This window comes from Osmerus mordax, chromosome 20, assembly GCF_038355195.1.
Source record: "Osmerus mordax isolate fOsmMor3 chromosome 20, fOsmMor3.pri, whole genome shotgun sequence".
NCBI lineage: Eukaryota > Metazoa > Chordata > Actinopteri > Osmeriformes > Osmeridae > Osmerus > Osmerus mordax.
Genome location: NC_090069.1, coordinates 9983110 through 10002918, shown reverse-complemented (window position 1 = coordinate 10002918; position 19809 = coordinate 9983110). Strand labels below are relative to the sequence as shown.

General features: G+C 38.5%; 1 long non-coding RNA gene across 1 annotated transcript; it reads left to right on the top strand.

Moving 5' to 3' along the window:
- Positions 1 to 625: 625 nt before the first annotated feature.
- LOC136964135 (uncharacterized) lies at positions 626 to 19484 on the top strand. The gene is made up of 3 exons (XR_010879050.1): positions 626 to 944; positions 17518 to 17579; positions 18717 to 19484. It is a non-coding gene; the product is annotated as an uncharacterized lncRNA (long non-coding RNA).
- Positions 19485 to 19809: the final 325 nt, after the last annotated feature.

Genomic DNA, 19809 nt, shown 5'->3' with positions numbered 1-19809 from the left:
AACAATAACTTGTTTATCCCTTTGATTATGAAATATAATTACAGAATTAAAACGTTTTTATTTTTTTACAACTGAACCAATATATCACCACTTAACATTTAACACATTTCCGATTGAACTACTAGTTACTAAATATATGTTGTACTTTTTTTTATTTATGAAAAAAGGCTGAAAACGATATGATACTAAATCCTTTCACACATGGCGTATGTGTACACACGACACAGAGAGTATGCAACTCCGCCCCCTCATGTAGTGGCTCACTGTAGCAAACAGCGGGCTTCAGTTGGACCATGCTTGCTTTTTCCATCACAGTTTAGTCATCTTAAATGTTCTTTATAATCTGCTCTCTCCCTTTTTAAGCTTTCGTATCATCTTGACCTTTACCAAAATGAGGACCCACCTAGTCTCTGGACAGAGTTCTTTTACTATTTCAGTTGTTTGTGGAATTTTTGCGTCCTTTTCCATCTCTCCGTATGGAGGTTTCTGTGGGCTGACATGTAGCCCCTCTCTCATGGCTCCGGTGCAGGAGTTGGTGCACCAGTCGACAGTAGTGTTTGAGGGAAAGCTCCAAGAAGAGGGGCGAAATCTTCCCAATCAACGCGCTCGTTCCAAAAGGAACGAAAGCGAGGTCCAGATAATAGAAAAACAAGTACATTTTCCGTCAGAATCGGTGTCAAACAGGACTTCGCAACAGTACCAGGTTAGGATAAAGGTCCACCAGGTTTGGGAAATGAAAGCAGCGGGACTCGAGAAGAATTCTATTGTTTATATTGTGTTGAACAGAAGAGAGAACTGTTTGGCGTTGTTGAACAAAGAAACTAGGTATATGTTCTTCTTGGAACCCACAAATGACACCTTCATTTTCAACGCGAGGTTCCCACCTGTCGAGACGCGCCGAGCGGTTCGAAGGGATGTCAGCAAAGTGCTCTGCAAGGATTGTGGTAAGTGGAAGACTGAAAACTTTCTTGCGCAGTGTCAAACGGTGTCCTACTGTCACGATAATGTTTGTCTCAGAGCTTAATACACATGGCCATGCACCATTGTCTTCTCAATACCACACATACAGTATAGCCTACATATCCGTTCAAAAAGAAAACGATGATATCCGTTAACAACTGTTTACATAGAAGTATGACAACCTAATGCCGACTGAGTTCTAAAAACACGTAGGCCTGAAGGAAATAGTAGTGCTGCTAGTATCTTGTTTGCGTCAAAACAGGTCAATCAGTAATTGGAATGTAGCCGTGAACAATCTTTGTGTTTTTAAAGGTTTTCACTAGCAATTATGTCACTCGCTTGTAAATGCGTAGATTAGGTGTGAATGGACTGTGACCGTCGGGCTCACCCTGATGCCAGTGGGAGCTATCTTCTGCTGTGGTGCTGAATTTGATGGTTAAGAAATACTTGCATTGCAGTAATTTGTTTGTTGACTGCATCTAGTTTGAGTTTCTCCTGTAAAATAGCTGATAATTCACTTTGATAAAGACATACGGGACGAACAGGACCCCGACGCGATCAACTGAACTTTTTGGAACATTCTGAAGAGCCGTATAATAAATGCAAGATATCGAAACTCAAGCTTTTCTTTTTAGGGAAATTTATTCAATCAGAAAAAAACTGCTCAAACAGAGAAAAAATGTATTCCAACAGAAAGAAACATAGGCTAGGGCCTATCAAACAGAACATATGTTACAACAACATAACAAATATGCCTACATAGTCGATACACCGGTAGGCTACTTTATACAGGTTTGCAGGTGAATACACATGTGCGCGTCTTTCAGCAAATCTGTGTGCAAAGTCTTTAACCACGCTCTTTACATGTAAACTGCGCGCACGTTTATTCTCTATGCTAAGGATGGGCAGACCTGACAGCCTCTCTTGTGACATGGAGCTTCTGAGATGTTTTGATCAGTTTTAGCTTGGAAAATGACCTTGATGGCCCAACAATACCACCAGTCGGCGTAGCAGGATCCGACCTACGCTACAGTTAGCTACCTATTTGCTGCGGGCTCGCCGGTCTGTGTGACCATCTGACCGATTTCGTCACGTCACTTACCTTGCTAACAAAGAAAGCACAATTAAATATACTTTTCTTTATCTTTATATCAACTATGGAAACACAGACAAGACAATAATACCATAATGTGCATCCCATGTAATTCAAATTGGATAAAAATTTTAAAAAAACTTTTTGCCACGCGAGGCCCCCCGTCCCTGCGAGCCCCCCCGCGGTGCGGGGGCTGCGGGGGCAATCTCTACGGGCCTGTGTATATTGCCATGACACAGAGGCATGATAGACATTTGAGAGTATGGTTGAGATATAATCCTTTTGGGTTGGCAGCATACCCAGGGGACATGCATTAATATCATCAGATTCACATGGATTACCCAAATCTCTTGCGGAGAAAATGCACTCACTATGAATCTGGCAGTCATTCGTGATACAACGTTATCAAGAAGCTAGTGAATGAAAAAAAATCAACATCTCTTGTAATATTTCACAATAACGTCTGAGCTTCGCTCCAAATGCTTTCGTGAGCTCAAAATATTATACATTTATCAATTGATTATATCAGTCAATATATGCCGTCCTTTATAAACAAATTAATTAGCATCCCTTTCTCAAAATATATTAACTCACTATTTTATCATCAATTTGATCCGCTTTATATAAATATTGTGTTGCTGCAATTTTGTATCTCCATAGTTTTTTTTCCTCAATAAACTTACATCTCTGGTTTTGAAAGTGTATATTGGAATTGATTAGTTGAGAGACCCTGATCTATAAATCTTTTGAGATTGGGCATTCTTTGTTTGGATTTGGACCTGGTTCTTTGCTGCCAAATCAAATCCCTAATTTCAAAATAGGATATTGCTTCATGCTGTATGAGCACACAAATAATGCTTTAAGGAGCTTTTTGGGGTCCATGAGCTCAATGTTGCTTTCTGTTTTCCTCACTCAGCTAGAATAATTACAATTGCTCAAAAAAGCACAAGGGTATGGTCTAAAGCATTCCTATCAAAGGCCCTTTCATTTTGTTGTTGCTTTATTACTGGAGAAGTGACTCTTTGCATTTGAGGTTCCTTCAAGATGAGGGACAGTAATGTAGTCAATCTTGAGAAGCAGAATAAACCTACCAATCTTGTGTCTACCCCAGACTTATAACCCCTTGTCAAATGGACAGTCGATTAACTATACATCTTTTTAGAATACATTTCTATGGTTTATATGACCAGACATGGGCAATGAGGCAATTAGATACATTTATTAATTAGTTAAAGTGTTAAAGTCAAGTTAAAGTGTGGCTATACAGTAAATGGTTCCTATAGCTCACAAAGCCCCATCAACCCCACCACCGGAGCACTTCCAGGGTCAGTGCTCCTCATGCAAGTACTTTGGAGGGACAGATCGCCAGACAGAAGGGACAGAAGTCACTTTAGGTACTAATAGGTTTTTGGGTGGAAAGAGTTTGTAATGAAACAACCTCTTGTTCCAAGCCTGGTCAGAAAAATAGCAAAGGGAGGGAATAACATAGGATGGCTTCTAGAAATAAGTGTTGTGTCCTTTAGCTGACTTCAAGTCTGCATGTTTCATTCCATATTTTAAAATTATTTTCAAAGAAAGAGTGGTGGATAGAAACATCAAAGATATGGGCTACCTGTGTTTTGAGGCAAAACAGTTTTTCGATGTAGGGATCAACATGAAAACCAGTACCGTAACGGAAACACATAACGCCCCCCCGCAGAATAACCCTTTGATCAGTTTTAGCTTGAAAAATGACCTTGACGGCCCAACAATAGCACCAGTCCACGGAACAGGATCCGAGCTACGCTACAGTTAGCTACCTATTTGCTGCGGGCTCGCCGGTCTGTGTGACCATCTGACCGATTTCGTCACGTCACTTACCTTGCTAACAAAGAAAGCACAATTAAATATACTTTTCTTTATTTTTATATCAACTCTGGAAACACAGACAAGACAATAAGACCATAGTGTGCATCCCATGTCATTCAAATTGGATAAAAACAAAAAACAAACGCGAGGCCCCCCATCCCTGCGAGGCCCCCCCGCGGTGCGGGGGTAATCTCTATGGGCCTGATGAAAACCTTTTGTTACATGTTTATAGATTGTACAACGAAACTGGGATGGACAAACACTTTGTAATGGCAAACAGTCTCAGACTATAACAGGCTCAGATGAAAACCTCATTGTGTTGAACAGCGTCCAATGTTTTTTTGTTGTTTATTGTTTTTAGTGGAAAAGGCATAGAAATTTAACTCTTGATGCATCTTCTGGGACTGAAAAGTTCAGTGCAAAAACTGAATTATTTGAGGCTGTGTAACCACATTGCAACATTCCTAGTTGCTGTGAAAGTCCTTTTTCAGAGACAATCTTTTAGTTCAGAAAGCTTTTTCTGTCATGGTTAGCATGGTTTCGTTTTTTTACTGTTAAATAATGTTTTGTGAACTGAATAATCTTAGTGACCAGTAACTCCCTTGGGACTAACAAAAACTAACAGTTTCATTTTATTAGACTGATAATAGGATAATTCTTGTGGGGACTGAAAAAGAGTTTCAAAAAACAGAACTTCAACTCTACCCCTGGGTGGCATGCATTACATGAAGGTCAGGTAAACTATTTTAGCATTACAATGTAATTTCGATTAAGTTCCTTCAAACAATGTGTAAAAATAGGAATCTCGTTGTTTAGTCAGCGGCAATAATATCACAGGCTTACAAAATCATAGTAAATCCAGATTTACAAAGAAAATATTGTGCTACATTATATTTATTACAGGCTTTGATAGATTGACTTTGCAATAAACCTGTCAACTTGTTCTCACATAATTATGGAAGACATTCCATGTGAACATTTAACCTCTGCATGGGCTATGAAATGTATGTTTACCTATGATGTGTGATTGTCTGCTGTTCTGAATTTACATTTAATGTATTTCAACACATAATTCTTAGCATTTTATTATAAACTCACAAACCTAATGTGACAAAAAACAAACAACATCCTACGTAGAGATGATCATAGACAGTTATAATTTGAGTTCAGAGACAGGAAGTATGAAGCTTTTGTACTCAACTCAAATGTGGGATTTGTTATTACACTATCAATAACAGTGTCCGTAGACAGTTGTAATCCAATGTTCTTGGCCAGATTATTCAACATTTACAGAGCACAGTACATCAGGGACAAGGATGGATGAGGCCACATTAACTTGGCGAGATATACACATGAAGGAAATTAATAATGTGAGTGTTTCCAATCCAATATATCATTTCAGAAATGGGTTTGGATCATATTTTTATGATCATTGATGGGATCATCGTTTTGTAGATGATACCAATTTGTTTAAATGAATGATAAATTGCTTTTATGATTTGCACATGACTACATGATGTGGAGGTTGAATAAATACTTTTGAGAATTTCAATTGTGATCTGAGAAATATAGGTATCAAAGCCGCTGAGAAGAACTGTCATCATCAGCTGCATCATGGGCACTACTATTCGCGTCTATCGCTTGAGTTTAAAATGTTCAACCTGAGTGAGAAATTCACATGACGCTATGTTGCGAAAGCTTATCAATGTTGAGATGTCACTGATGTTTTAGAAGAAATGGAGGGCAAGATTATTGTAGCTGTCTGGGCATGCTCTGCTATATGACATTACTTTATATTTGTTTCTAGTAGTCATTTTGGACATGGTTTCCCGCGGTCAATTTGCTTTGCTTTCGGTGTGAACACAGCCTGACTCAGAAACTGAATCACAGGCACTGTGCACTGTCTATAGTTCCAGGAATCTGTGTGTGTCTCACCGACATCTTAATCACTGACAACTTGCATCACGGGCACTGGGCACTAGTTTGGAAACCACTGTACATTACATTTGAAAACCTCTGTTATATGAGAGAACTATTTGGATCCCTTGCTTAACCTTAACTTAGTTCTGTTATGTAATCTTTACATATCTGGCACACAAGCCAAACACACCTTTCAAATACAGGAACTGGTTACATTACACAATCTTTAATCCTGCACAGTAAAAACAAGAGTGCTAATTCAACACCTACAGAGTTAAATTTAACTCTGTTTCAGAAAATATTTGGTCCAACTCGAAAATAGTGTTAAATTTACTCTTTGGTCAGTGTTAATTTTTCCGAGTTAATTCTACTCAAAATTGTGTTAGAATTTACACTGAAATGTGTACACATATTTAACACTGTGGTTTAATCACACTCCTCTGAGTAATATATTGACGCGTTTCAGAGTGGATATATCACAAGGAAAGTGTTAAAATTAACACTGAAATGTGTACAAAATATTGATTTGTATGATTTTCTTGTATATATACATAGTGTTATTTTAAAACTCAATGGCATGACAGTGTTATTGAATTACTGTAATGTAATGAAGGTAAAAAGCAAACAGATAACCATACCAGTATTTATTGTAACTGTATAGGCTATTTTGACATCAATGAACATCAGAAATCACATGCTCACCAGAGAAAGCAATATGGAACCACAAATAGAGCTGTGTCGTTTGTTTTTGTATGTCAAAGGGCCTATGATAAAGCAAGTTTTCAACATAAAAGTAAAGAAAACCATGTTTTGACCTGGTCACTTCATATGCATGAAAATGTTCCTGAAAAGCTGTTTGGACCTCTATGGCATATTTTGCAAAGAAAACACCTCATGGTTTTATCTTAGTAGTCTTGCTCTTAACTCAGCAACTCTGGGGGTCTCCTTTGTGTTCCCCATGTCAATGTTGTAGATGGTTGTTTGCAAAAAAGTGAAAAAGTTGTTCAGGCAAGGACTGTATGACGTATCAAAGACGAAATGGGCCTTAAAAAGTTCGTCAAAGGCTCCCACTGAACCTGTCGCTTTGCATGGTAGCGCATGCTTGTCGACCACAATGAAGTAGGAGTGGATGCAGCTCCTTGTAGATCCAAGGGCAAGAAGGTAGGGCTGACTGCTTTGGGTGATGCCATCTAGATGCTGCTGCACACTGGTTCCAACCTAGAGGAGATATTAAATAGAAGTATTTAGTAACTATACATCAGATCTCATAGTGATTATGAGGTTGAGATGATTTTCACACAATATTTCAATGTACCTTTTGAAATCTGATGAGCTTATCTGCTGCTTGAGATGCAGACATCTTTCCTGGCCTCTTTCGCCCTTGTGCAGCTGGTGGTAGCAAATGTAGCAGCAGCAGGATGGCAGATTTGTCACAGTCCCAGCCTATTGATCAGTAAACCAGTGTTAAGTTCACATAATACCACAATTATATTCAATTGAGGATTCGCACCATTACAAAATGCTTTTAGTGCATAGATTAACACAGTAATGTCAAGATCAAACAGTAATCATACCATTCTCAGTCTCCACAGCTGACTCAGCATTGCGCATCAAATCCAAGAGTTCTGTGGTAGGTACGAGTCCCTGGCTTTCCTTCATCACCTTTTCTTTGAAAGTGGTTGGCCACTTCTCCAGGAATTTGTTGGCTGTGGCCTCACCAAACACATGTCTGAAGTCTTGTTCTATTTGCAATGCAACAAACATAGACTTGAAAAAGAAAAAAAAAACACCACCATTCTCTTGAGTGATATCTAAGGCATTATTTGGTATTTTGGTGATATAGTGAATAAAAAAGTCATACCAGTCCTGCTGTGTCCAAAAACCGTGGGAAGACCAAAAATACATCTGCTGACTTGTTTGCATTATTGACCATTGCTTGGCGAAACACAAAAGTAGTTTTCATCTTCTCACGGATTGTGTCTTCATCAGCAGAGTATCTCAAAACAGCAATGGCTGCTTCCACCTCTTCATCAGTTGGTACTTGGTCACTGGTGATAGGTTGTCTACCATGGCCTGGCCCACCAGCTAAAGACAAACAACAAATTGACAGCCTCCTTCACAACACAATTCACAGCACAAACTACTTTTGGGGGGATTTGTTTTCTGAGGCCGCTTTTTCTTCAGCGATTTTTCTTTGTATGGTCTTCAAACGCCATGCCAGGTATCCACACCCACTCTCTGGATCGTAGTAATGTTCCTATGTAATTAGATATGAACATAAATTAACACAAACATTTAAAATTATGAATACGGGCATAATGTTGCAATTACACCTTTACTTACATATCCATGTTGTGAATATGGGTCTTCCAGATAAGGAAAGAATGCAACAATCCCCTGTGCATACATCACCCTGACACTTTTTGGGGGGGATGTTCTAGGGAAGGTATTTGAAATTCAATGAAACCATCAAAGTCAACTGGCATCACACAACATATAAGAAAAATAATAACTACACAGTAATTACGCAAATCATACGTCTAATGCTTACCCATGTGTTTCTGTCATCTCAGCAGCAAGTATGTTAATCATTTGTCTTCCGGTGGCATCTGTGAGATTTTTGGTCTTATCATACTCGTGGATAATACGTTCACCACCGGGTCTTGATGTTAGGATTTTTTCAATCAACTTTAAGTTAAAATAAATAAAAAAACATTTATTTTAAATGTGAAAATATATATTTTTATATAATTCACTCAAGAACACCAAATGAAAAAACATTCAGACTTAAAAGTAATTTCTACTACCTACCCCTTTTGCCTCACAGGTTACTCTGCATGGTCTTTTAGGTTGGCTTCCTTCAACAGTGGCTGCTTCTTCATTACGGTCACACACAGAGAGGTTTAGAATTACCGTGTCATCAGATCTTACAGAGGTTGATGATGGAAAGGCACCTGTGCATTATGAAATTGTACAAAATAAAAAGATTATATCACACAGCACTATTATATTCATGATACATAAAAAAAAAAAATCTAAAATGCATTAACCACAAGTTCAATGCATGTGTATAAAATCTGGATTTGTTTTTGTGTTATACTAATATATTATACTAACCCAACTTTTAAGCTTAATAGTTAAAAGTTAATGATTACCAAGTTCTTTTATGCCTAGAGTGACCCGAAAGGTTCCAGGTGACTCCTTTGCGATTTCTTGAAAAACCTCTGAGTCAACTTCTGTGTCAGACTGGTCATACACCTTGATTTCAGCCTGACATTCTTCGGGTATGCTGAATTTTGTGAACACTGGTAACAAAAATTATGTTTTCTGGTCATTGAATGAAGCATGTATACTGTATATCAATTAGGATTGCACCATTAAACACATTTTGATAGCAGAGTATATCCTTCCCAAGACAATAAAAGGTCAACAATTATTTCAGGTAAAAAATACAAAATAAATTGCTCATTCAAATGTTTTTGATTTTATTTGACTATCTTTTGAAGATGTAAATTTAATCGTAAAAACATTGTTGATTCAATTAGTTTGAAAGTCATGGTAAATCAAACTTTGCAATAGGAATGAATAGTTCTTGAAATAATGTACACACCTTCTTGCAAGAAAGCATCAAATGTCAGCTCTGACAGCTTGACATACTTTTGCTCTACACCAAACTGAACTCGCAGCAACATTTTGCATCTGTTAAAAAACTTCCAAAATAATCATTAACCAGTAATGCACTGCACAGTAGAGACATCACAGTAGACAAACTAAAGTTGGACTCTAGAATAGGTTACATTAAATGAATGTGAAGGTAAAATTATCTGGAGCCACAAATTCTAAATATGTCAACATTGAACGTCAATAAGCTAACTCTATGATAAAGTCAAATGTAATGTTGGGAAAGCTAGCCAAATTGGTTGCCAAGTTAAGAGTTGCTCATTTTGGCCGCGTGTCATGACTCATTAGCTTCACAGCAACGTGAAGATTAGCTTCACAGCAACGTGAAGTAGCTAGTAGGTCAACACATTATAACTTCAACTTCTAGCATTGAAGGTTGCCAACTAGCTCACTACTTGCCCAATCCACCATCCGAGGCTGTGTGCAGAGTCCTTTGCAGACATATGCAGGCAAAAACATAAAAACTAGTTAACTTACCTATTATTTACTGAGGTAGCGTTACTGTATTCGCAATACTAGCTGGCACGCTGCCTGCAGCTATTATTGCTAGCTAATACAGTACAGGTACTGTACCTCACAGATCTCTGAAGAATAATTAAGTTAGCTACAACAGTACTAGCTAGAGCTAGGTTTAACGTTTTAGCATTTGCCTGACTGCGGGCAGTTGTGACAACTAATTTGTGTCCCGTCTAATTTATGATAACGTTACCTAATTTAGCTTATGTTACTAGCTCAGAACGTTTGCTCAGTTATAGGCTAAGACTCGAGCAGAACTACAGTACAGTATACTAGCACTAACTAGCTAACTTTCAACTGCTACCGTCACATTGGAGCTCGACAACAGTAGCGTTAGTCTAGTTGGATAACACATAACATGTGTTAATACTTCAGTTAGCATAAATACTATTAAAAACGTACGGTACTTTGCAAAATGTACTATTTATTTACGACACTATAACATTACTTACCGACAAAGTACGCGCTCCTCAGTCCGAAGCCGTTTTAAAAATGACGAAGTAGCAACTGTCCTCGCGGTTAAACCTCAGCAGTGGCGCGAAATTAACACTCTGAAGAGTAGATTTTTTCACTGCAGGTCTGCAGAATTTAACACTGCCTTTTAACGACACCATTAGAGCGCCGTTACTCTCCACATTGTTGAAAATACTCTCTATGGGTTTTAATAAGTTAACTCTGGAATATTAACACCCCATTTTTTACTGTGTGTGCACCATGGTTTATAATAATAAGACTTTATTTATATAGCACATTTCATTTCATTGCAGCTCAAGGCTTTTTCAAACCGTTTCTGAGATTTACATGGGTGTGTACGTGAAAGCCTAGAGTGCAGACTGAAACGCTTAGAGTGGAGCTTCGGATGTCGTTGAAAAAATATTTCTAGTTTCTTCTCCCGGAGTCCACCGCATGCCTGTACTTACTCCTAATAAATTTCAGCTTTGTGGTTAAGGCTGTTTTGGTTATATCCACCGTGTGAGGGAAACCCTTCTCTTTCGCATCCACCTCTTCATCTGTCCATGAAAAAAAACTCGCCTTTGGTTGAGCCATTGTAGCCAAAAAACTATAGTTTGTATAGTGTAACTGTTTTTGGTATGACACTTTTTTTTTAACCTCAAAACAAGTGTCAGTCTCAGCTGATCGCGTGCATGTAAACAGAGCAGGGTGGCGGGAGGGAGGGGCAGGAGTGGCGTAACCATGACAACGATTGTCATGTACCCGTGTTAGTGTGGACAGCAAACATTTGGAAAACGATATGAAAACGCTAGTGTGGACGGAGATCGTTTTCAATTCGAATACGCGTATTTGTATTTACCCGGGCTAGTGTGGACGGGGCCTCAGTCTCTCACACAGGTGATTGGTGCGTTTACTTGACCATGAGAAACCCGATTACTAGCAATTGTCGGTTTATGCCAATAATACGATTACTCCGGTTACATGTGTAATTAGTTATGCGATTACTCAATAAAAGCGTCTACATGATTCTTTTTTATTAATTGTTGTATGCTCCACGGACGAAACTTGCACCATCATCCTTCTGCAACAAAGTGTCGCCGTGTCTTCCTGTATCGGCCCTACTGCTGTATGTTTCATTCCATCAACACATTGTATCCTACTAAGAAAGCCGAGTAAACGCACTCAATGATATGCTACATCTGCTACTGCTATTACTATCCCAACTATAATTTCAGCTGTTAAAACGATAATATTCTTGTTACGACTAGCTAGCCTACTTCTTCTTCTGTTAAACAGTTCAGCTTTCAGCTTCTCCCGCATTGTAGGTTATTTCAGCTCTTAGCTTTGTTAAGATGATGCAGTTCAGCTTCCACACTGCCTCTTTTGTGTGACTCACACATTTTTGAAATTCATTTCAGCTTTCAGCTTGCGGGTATTTTCTAATTTCTCACTTTTATACTTTTAAAAATATCGTTTTTGTGCAAATTATTCTCCCTTTAAAAGTAATGGTAAATCCTTTCAAATCATTGTTGGAATGCTGCTCCAGCCCCTTTCAAAAATACCTTTCGGTTGCTTTGAAGCTTCAGCTTATAGCTTTCTACTAAATTTTCACTATTTTCAGCTTTTTTAGCATGGTCAGCTATCCCCATTCAGGTTTTCAGCATTCTCACTGCTGTTTCACAGGAACAGCCTTTTTTAGTTTTTATTGTGAGAATGCTGTTAAGCATTCTCTCTATTGTTTTACTGTTTCTCTTTATTATTGTTGGAATGCAGCTTCAGCATTCCAAGTATTGTTCTTTGAATCTTTATTCAACCATCTTCTTCTATTTCTTCCAAGACACCTTTCAGCGCCTTCAAATCTTCAGCTATTAAAACCGTTCATCTATCATAAAATTCAGCAGTTTCAGGCCATGGGTGCTATGACTTTTCAGCTTTGTACCTCTTATGCTTGAATTAATATAAATCAATATTCATAATATTTTTAACATGGTTTTCCAATGGAGTTTTCTTTCAAATCCTCTCAAACTTCTTAAAACTTCTTCAACTTCCAAATCCTTCTTCTTCCTCAATCTTTCAGCTGGAGCCACCATTTGAACTTTAAAATGTTGACAAAATCCTAAACTATTTTTTAGAAATTCATCTTTTTGATATCTATTCAACTTTTTTCTATATCACTGATTATGTTTCATGAGTTTTTCCAAACCGTTTCTGAGATTTACATGGGTTTCTATGTAGAGAGCTAGAGTGAGGCATTTTAATGTTGCGCAAATTCAGAGTGACAGCAGAGTCCGAAACCGTGTTTTTTTTTTTATGGCACTTTTGCTCTCACGGCCGCAATATTTACGTTTCAAGCTTCATTTTGGATCAAAACGATGCCGTGCTTGTGCTGGTCGGACTCATATGGGCATGGAAACCCAGTTATTTACTTTTTGCGTGAGGAGCCCGAGAGTGAGACAAAGTCTGTCTCAAGCCCCATAGAGACTAATGCAAATGTTGGGACAAATTCGTCAAAGAAAGCAAGAAGGAAGACGATTTCGAAACTGCCAGTAGAGACATATTTCTGACCGCACAGACATATAAAGGACATCTCTAGTTTCGGCAGAGTCTTGGGTCTCGGAAAATATCCTAATTTTATTGATTGGACGTGTAGTTTTGCGTCTAGGTCAACTTGTTTGAGGTGTGGATGCTAGGTAAATGTTCGTTTTTCTCTCTGCCTAGCTCGTTAGCTATCACAGCTTCGCCATCACCGTGGCAACCAAACAGACACGCACCATGAACGTTTTTGAAACTGCCAAAGGAGTTGTATTTCTGACCGCACAGACACATAAAGGATATCTATGGTTTCGGCAGAGTCTTGGAATGAAATATACGTAATTATGTGGGCAATGTAGAACAGCGGACAGATTCGATATCTGATCTTTTGTTAGTTAGGCCATTCTAGTGACGCTACTGTCATCATGGCTGCTAATAGAACGGCGAAACCAGGTCACATACGGTCTAATAACTATCATTCATTACCTAGCTACAAACAAATGCTTAACAAATGCTTAACTTGCATACAAATGCTTAACTTAACAAATGCTTACAAACAAATGCGTAACTGAAGAGTATTTACTTTTTATTGGCGATATTGACAACAGAGGTTAAGGAACTTGTCTTTAATCAAAAGATGGTCTCCGTTTTCAATTTGAAGCTGTGTAGATCTAGCTTATGTAGTAAATTTTCCATTGCATCCTCTCTCTAGTTTCACGCCTTCGGTTATTGTTCAAGCCTATGTTAATAGAGTCTGTAAAAATAATACTTTGACACACTTGCAAGAAATGATCCGCTGGTTAGATGTAGCATGATCTTATTATTTAAGTATAAAAAACTCACGAGGGACAACGACAACATTGGCTACCCTGCACTATGAATTATTATTTTGATGTCATCTTAAATTAAGTGTCTGAACAGGACTGGGCACACATGATTAGTTTCTCCTCCTTCTTGAACCTGAAACCTAGATTCTAGGTTAGAAATGTTGCCAGTCTGTTGCCAACAATGACCAACGGTTGCTACGTTTTTCCAGCAAGTTTAAGTCATTCCAGTGTTGTCCTTTTACCTTCAAATTCGTTCAACCCAGACTTCAGCAACTGGTTTTCTGCTAAATGTTCACATTTTCCTGCAGCTCATCTCTCAGAATTTTTGCCCTTATTGTTTTGCATTTTTCTTTTTCTTCTCTTTTCTTCTGTTTTCTGCATTCATCTTGCTCCAGGTCCTTTCAAAAATACATTTCATAGCAGTACCTTCCAACTGCCAGTACTTTTGCATTTTTCTTCTCTTTTCTGTACTTTTCTGCCTTCATCTTGCTGCAGGTCCTTTCTAACATACATTTCAGGCATTTTGAAACTCCAGCAAATAATTTTCTGCTAAATTTTCAAATTCTTCAGAATTATTTCTCTTTATGCATTTTTCTTCTCTTTTCTGTAGTTTTATACCTTCGTCCAGCTCCAGCCCCTTTCAAAAATACCTTTCAGGCGCTTCAGCTTATAACATTCTACAAAATGTTCACAATTTTCCGCTTTTTTAGCATGGTCAGCTATCCACATTCAGGTTTTCCAGCATTCTCACTGCTGTTTCGCAGGAACAGCCGTTTTTAGTTATTATTTCTTTTTGCCCCCCTAAATCTTCGTCAATATTTGGCCTACATAGACAACCTAGGTGTCAAAAGTTTCGTCTTGGTAGCGATTGAGTTGCATGTATTTTTATTTACGTTCCGTTGCATGGTTTAAGTAGAAATTGCGTTTTTGTGGTGAAAAGTGAAGCTAACGGTGGCTAATTTGCTAGCCAGTCACTGACGTTACTAACGTCACTACGTCACGAAAACACGCGTGACTACCTGTAGCAGAACATTCGTTTCGCATCTGTTAACTTGGGGGATAGCTAGGCTAACTATAGCTTTACTGCAAGGCAGCTGCAGAAACGCCACAATCAAAGAGGCCAGGGTGATAACTATTTACTCATTTTACTTTGTGATGTGAAACACAATTGTGAAATGTAATGTACAATATTAGCTGATATTATTAAGGAAGTAGGCCCACATCTACTTTCGGAAACGGTAGTCTACTATTTCACTGAAGCATTAGCATGACATTAGCCTCTGTTGCCCGGGCAACGCATACTACAGTGGTCACCTGGATGCATCTGTTTTCAATCATTAAAATAAACATTCCTCACAAGTATATTTTCGTTGTAGGATTTATTATGACATTAGATTACAAGTAAACGATTTGTTGGTGAAATTATCATTACCTGTGGTTTCAAACCAGTGTAGCCCACTGCAACGCTATTGCCTACTAGCCAACAAAAACATCTCCACAGATGTTTAGGAAGTCAAACGGCGACAGAACATGTTCGGTACTCCCCTTACTTAAATCAAAAGTCTTTCAATATGTGAAACCATCTGACTACTAACCTGAACTTCATTGCCACAGCCTAAACTTTGTCAATCTCTCATGAAAATAATTCATTTAAGCCTAAACCGTAAAACGGAACGTTAAATCGAATTCAACCAACACAATCGCTACCAACGAACACAGCAGTCTAGTACTGTACTGTAGTAGTACAATTTACCGGGGCAGCTTCTCCACACAGGGCTATATCGCATTTTGCCTTGTTACCGACAATGATCGCTTCCAGCAAACTTCTTTTTAATGAACCATTTCCCCATAAATAAATGTCAAGCTTATTTATGTTTTTGGGGGGCATATTTTCAGTTAGCAGATGGTGCTGTTTCAATCGCGATTCCATCTAATACTGCCGGTGACAACGTTGTTACTTATAATAGCTTGTTTCAAGGGGGTTCAGCTTGTTTCAAAGGTGGTTCTTACCATTACTTTTTTCTCTTTATATGTTACCACTCGGCAACATAATCAGAGAACATAACATAGATTTCCATAGCTATGCGGATGACACACAACTATATATATCCACTGAACCCAACGATGCAACGGCCATCAATTCCATTACCAACTGCCTGTTGGCAATAAACAAATGGATGAATGGTAACTTTCTTAAATTAAATGAAGACACAACCGAAGTCCTACTATGTAGCCCCAAATCCAAAAGAGAGATGCTTATTAAGAATCTTGGAGGCTTAACCCCCTGTCTTAAACCAGATGTGACAAGTCTCGGTGTAATCCTGGACTCAGATTTGAATTTCAACTCTCACATTAATAAAGTGACCAAAACAGCTTTCTTTCACCTGAGGAATATAGCAAAGGCCATTCATAAACCAAAATGATGCAGAGAAGTTAATTCATGCTTTTATATCCAGCCGGCTGGACTACTGTAACACACTTTTCACTGGTCTTCCCAAGAAAACCACTGAAAGACTACAGCTCATTCAAAATTCTGCAGCTAGATTATTAACCAAAACTAAAAGGAGAGAACGCATTAGTCCTGTCCTAGCTACTTTACACTGGCTCCCTCCCTCTCTTATGGTGCAAGAGTCAATCTCACTGTCCGGTGCACTCTGATGATTCTTCCTTACAGCTTCTGTTGAGGGAGATTGTCCATCACTTAATAAACTGTCATTAACAGATTCTGAATGTTCCACTTATTCCAACTAATTCTCCATTGTTTTGACAGCTACTTTACTGTATTTTACAATACTTACTGATTAACAGAGTTCTCGTGAGCATTTCTTTGAAGCATTTTTTGCCATTTACTCCTTTCCAATTAATTCTTTTGGCCACTGTGTCAGAGAAAATCTTTGATAGAACATTCCAGGATATTCTCTTGGTGTTCTGTCCTCCTACAGCACCAAGCGCAGAAATCTGACAAGATAAAAAAAAAAAGGTTTCTTCTAGATCAAAAGACAAAATATTTGCTACAATTATGCACAGTTTTGTTGACTCTATGAAGTTTGCAATTCTGCATCAAATGCTGGGTTTATCTGAACAGAACCCTGCACTCAACACCAGCTAAACAATATTAACACCCAGTAAACTAAACAGCAGTGATGGATGTTGCTTTAAAGGTGATGATGTAAAAAGACAATGAAGTTGTTGGCTTTATACCATGTTTTGCTTAGCATGAGAATTCCTCGAGTCTTTCAGCCACTCCTCCAACTCCTCCACTTCAGACATGGTGGCCAGTGGAAACTCATATTGTCCGGCATCTCAGCCACTGGAGTTTCTGTACCCACTCTTGCAGCAAGACTGTTAACAGCAGCAGCAAGTTGCATTTGCTGCTGCTTGATGTGTTCCAGCAGGGTCAGGATGTGCAGCTGAGCCGCTACAGAAAGAGTTAAGAAACAATTAAAAGTGTTACTTTTAGCTGTTACATGCTATTCCTCTCTTCATCATCTATCCATCTATCCTATGAAGTATGATATATATTAGGGGTGTCAAACCCTGGTCCTCGAGGGCCGCTGTCCTGCATGTTTTAGATGTTTCCCTGATCCAGCTCACCTGATTCGGTGCAACAACTTACTTTTGAATGGTCATTTCAAGTAATTGACAGTTGCCGTTGCCAATGCTCATCCATATCCTGTCTGGCTAAAGGTAGAGCTACACATGAGCAACGGACAGCGACGTTGAAGAGAACAGTTTTAATCAACATCGAGGTAAGCGTGATAATATAATAATATAAATAACATGTGCAACAAGTCATATTTAATTAAAATGATGGAACACAGTGTATTTGTTACGTTTGTGTTGTAGCTCGCACACTATGGCAAATCTGGCTAATGTTCCGTTAGTAGTACTGAGCTACAGTACAGTAGACAAAGCTAGAGCTAGCTTGTAGTAGCTCGAGCTACTATAGCTACTAGTTTATTTTATAGCAGTTCTCCCAGTCGTGGTTTTACAATAGCTTTTAAAATTGTAGAATGGACCGACCAATCGGTTAGCTATATATATATATATATATAACAAGTTAGTAGCTACAGGTCTATCCATAAAGAGGTTAAAAATGTCCGGCCAGTAGCTAAGTAGCTTAGCTCTAACAATTTAACAGTGCACACCACTGGATCGTATTCGATGTATATTGCTAGCGCCATCTAGCTACAGCCGCTAGTATACCCACTGTATAAGGAGATGGTTACATTTACATTTAGTCATTTTTAGTGACAAGAAGATTATAAACTTGTATCTACTTACTCAACGTTACATTTCAAAAGCTGGTACTGTATCGTTAGACCACCTAGTTTGCTGAAGTGTCCTCTAACAAACTGCCCAAAATAACGGCTTTTGTCCGAATGTTTAGCCACAAATTCACGAGACAGCCATCTCGTGCGATCAGCTTGCCGCTTGTTGATTATAACGGGACAAAAACATTTACAGTACTTTTGTTTGTACCGTTTTAACGTTGTTTTTATATACAGTTTGGGATGTAGAGTAATATACGAGGTCTATCGGTATACTGCAAAAGTAAATGCTTAACTGATAGTTGCCATGCACTTCTAAAAGTCTAACAGCAAATGTCAAATTATGTCAAAAATACCTTCAAGTCATGAGCTAGCTCGGCTATTAAACCAACTAAACACCTCCTTAATTACCAAAGTAGGCCTGTTGGATTACTCTTCCTCTTCTAATGTTATGTTCTGATTGCCAGTGGGTTGTTGGTTATGGTGACTCTTATTTAGCATGTAATGAGCAAATCTTTAACATGGTTCTGTAGCAAGATGAGTTTAATATTTTTGGCTGTTTCTGTAAGAGCATCTGCTAAATGACTAAATGTACTTACTACTTTTATTTTCCAGTGAGCAGAGCGTTGAAGATTCTTCCTGGTGATCTGCTGCCCATCATCAATAGTGTTGGGGACTTCTGTGTGCTTCTTCTTACCTCCTGCTATAACAACCATTCTCCATTCCACAAACATAGCTGTTGTCTCTACTCATTTGTCAATAGGTGTACAGCAATCAAGTGCCAAGAGGGTGTGGGTTTTCATTCATACAACCACTATACAAGCTGATTTTACAATTGAGTTGCTGCTCTTTATTAAACGGGAGCCACAAAGTGAAATCAGATGGTGTAGTTACGTAAATGTTTTAAAAAGTTATTTAAATGTTTTGTTAGCACAGTAGGCAATTTGGTGACAACCTGGCTGGTGTGTCACTGACTATCCAATGTTATCAATCCATATAGCCTCTCTATTATAATTGCACATCCTCATTACAATTTCCAGAGGGCTCATCTCTTAAGCTCCGCTAAGGATATCCCTCCTGGAAAATGCTTTGTTAGTTCAGACAGTCAATAAATCTTCCATCTTACAAGTTTAATGCAGTTGAATGGCTTGATATTGCACAGGTTTTGCATCCCTTATGTAAGAGCCATTTTCATTGGTTTATATATATCGCATCAATTTGCAAACACCGCAACACTCATGGGAATGTAAAAATGTTTGTTGATGGAGCTTGATGGACACATGGACTTGCATGTTCAATGGAAGAACATTGTGATCAATAAAGGGCCATCAAAACACAACGATGACTATAAGGAGTCTGTGATTTCAACAGCCAGCTACGGAACGGTGTAAGGTAGAAGAGAGTGAGTCAGCTAGTTTACTATAGGCATAGACTGTTTTAAGTCTGTACAGCAGCCCCTAAGTGGCTTTAAGTTTTAGGCTTAGCCATTATACATAAACGGACTTGTTAATCACACATTGTGGTGCTAATTGTGTGTTATTGTTTAATCACCCACATGTGGCTGCACAGAGTTTGCCAACCATGGTTTCTGATGTTGTATTATGGGGTAAATTGGTGTATAATTGGCCTATCTGGGTACTTACTTACTTACTTAATGAATGCAATATGAGTGGGCTAAATGCTTGACAATATCACTACTGTAGAAGGG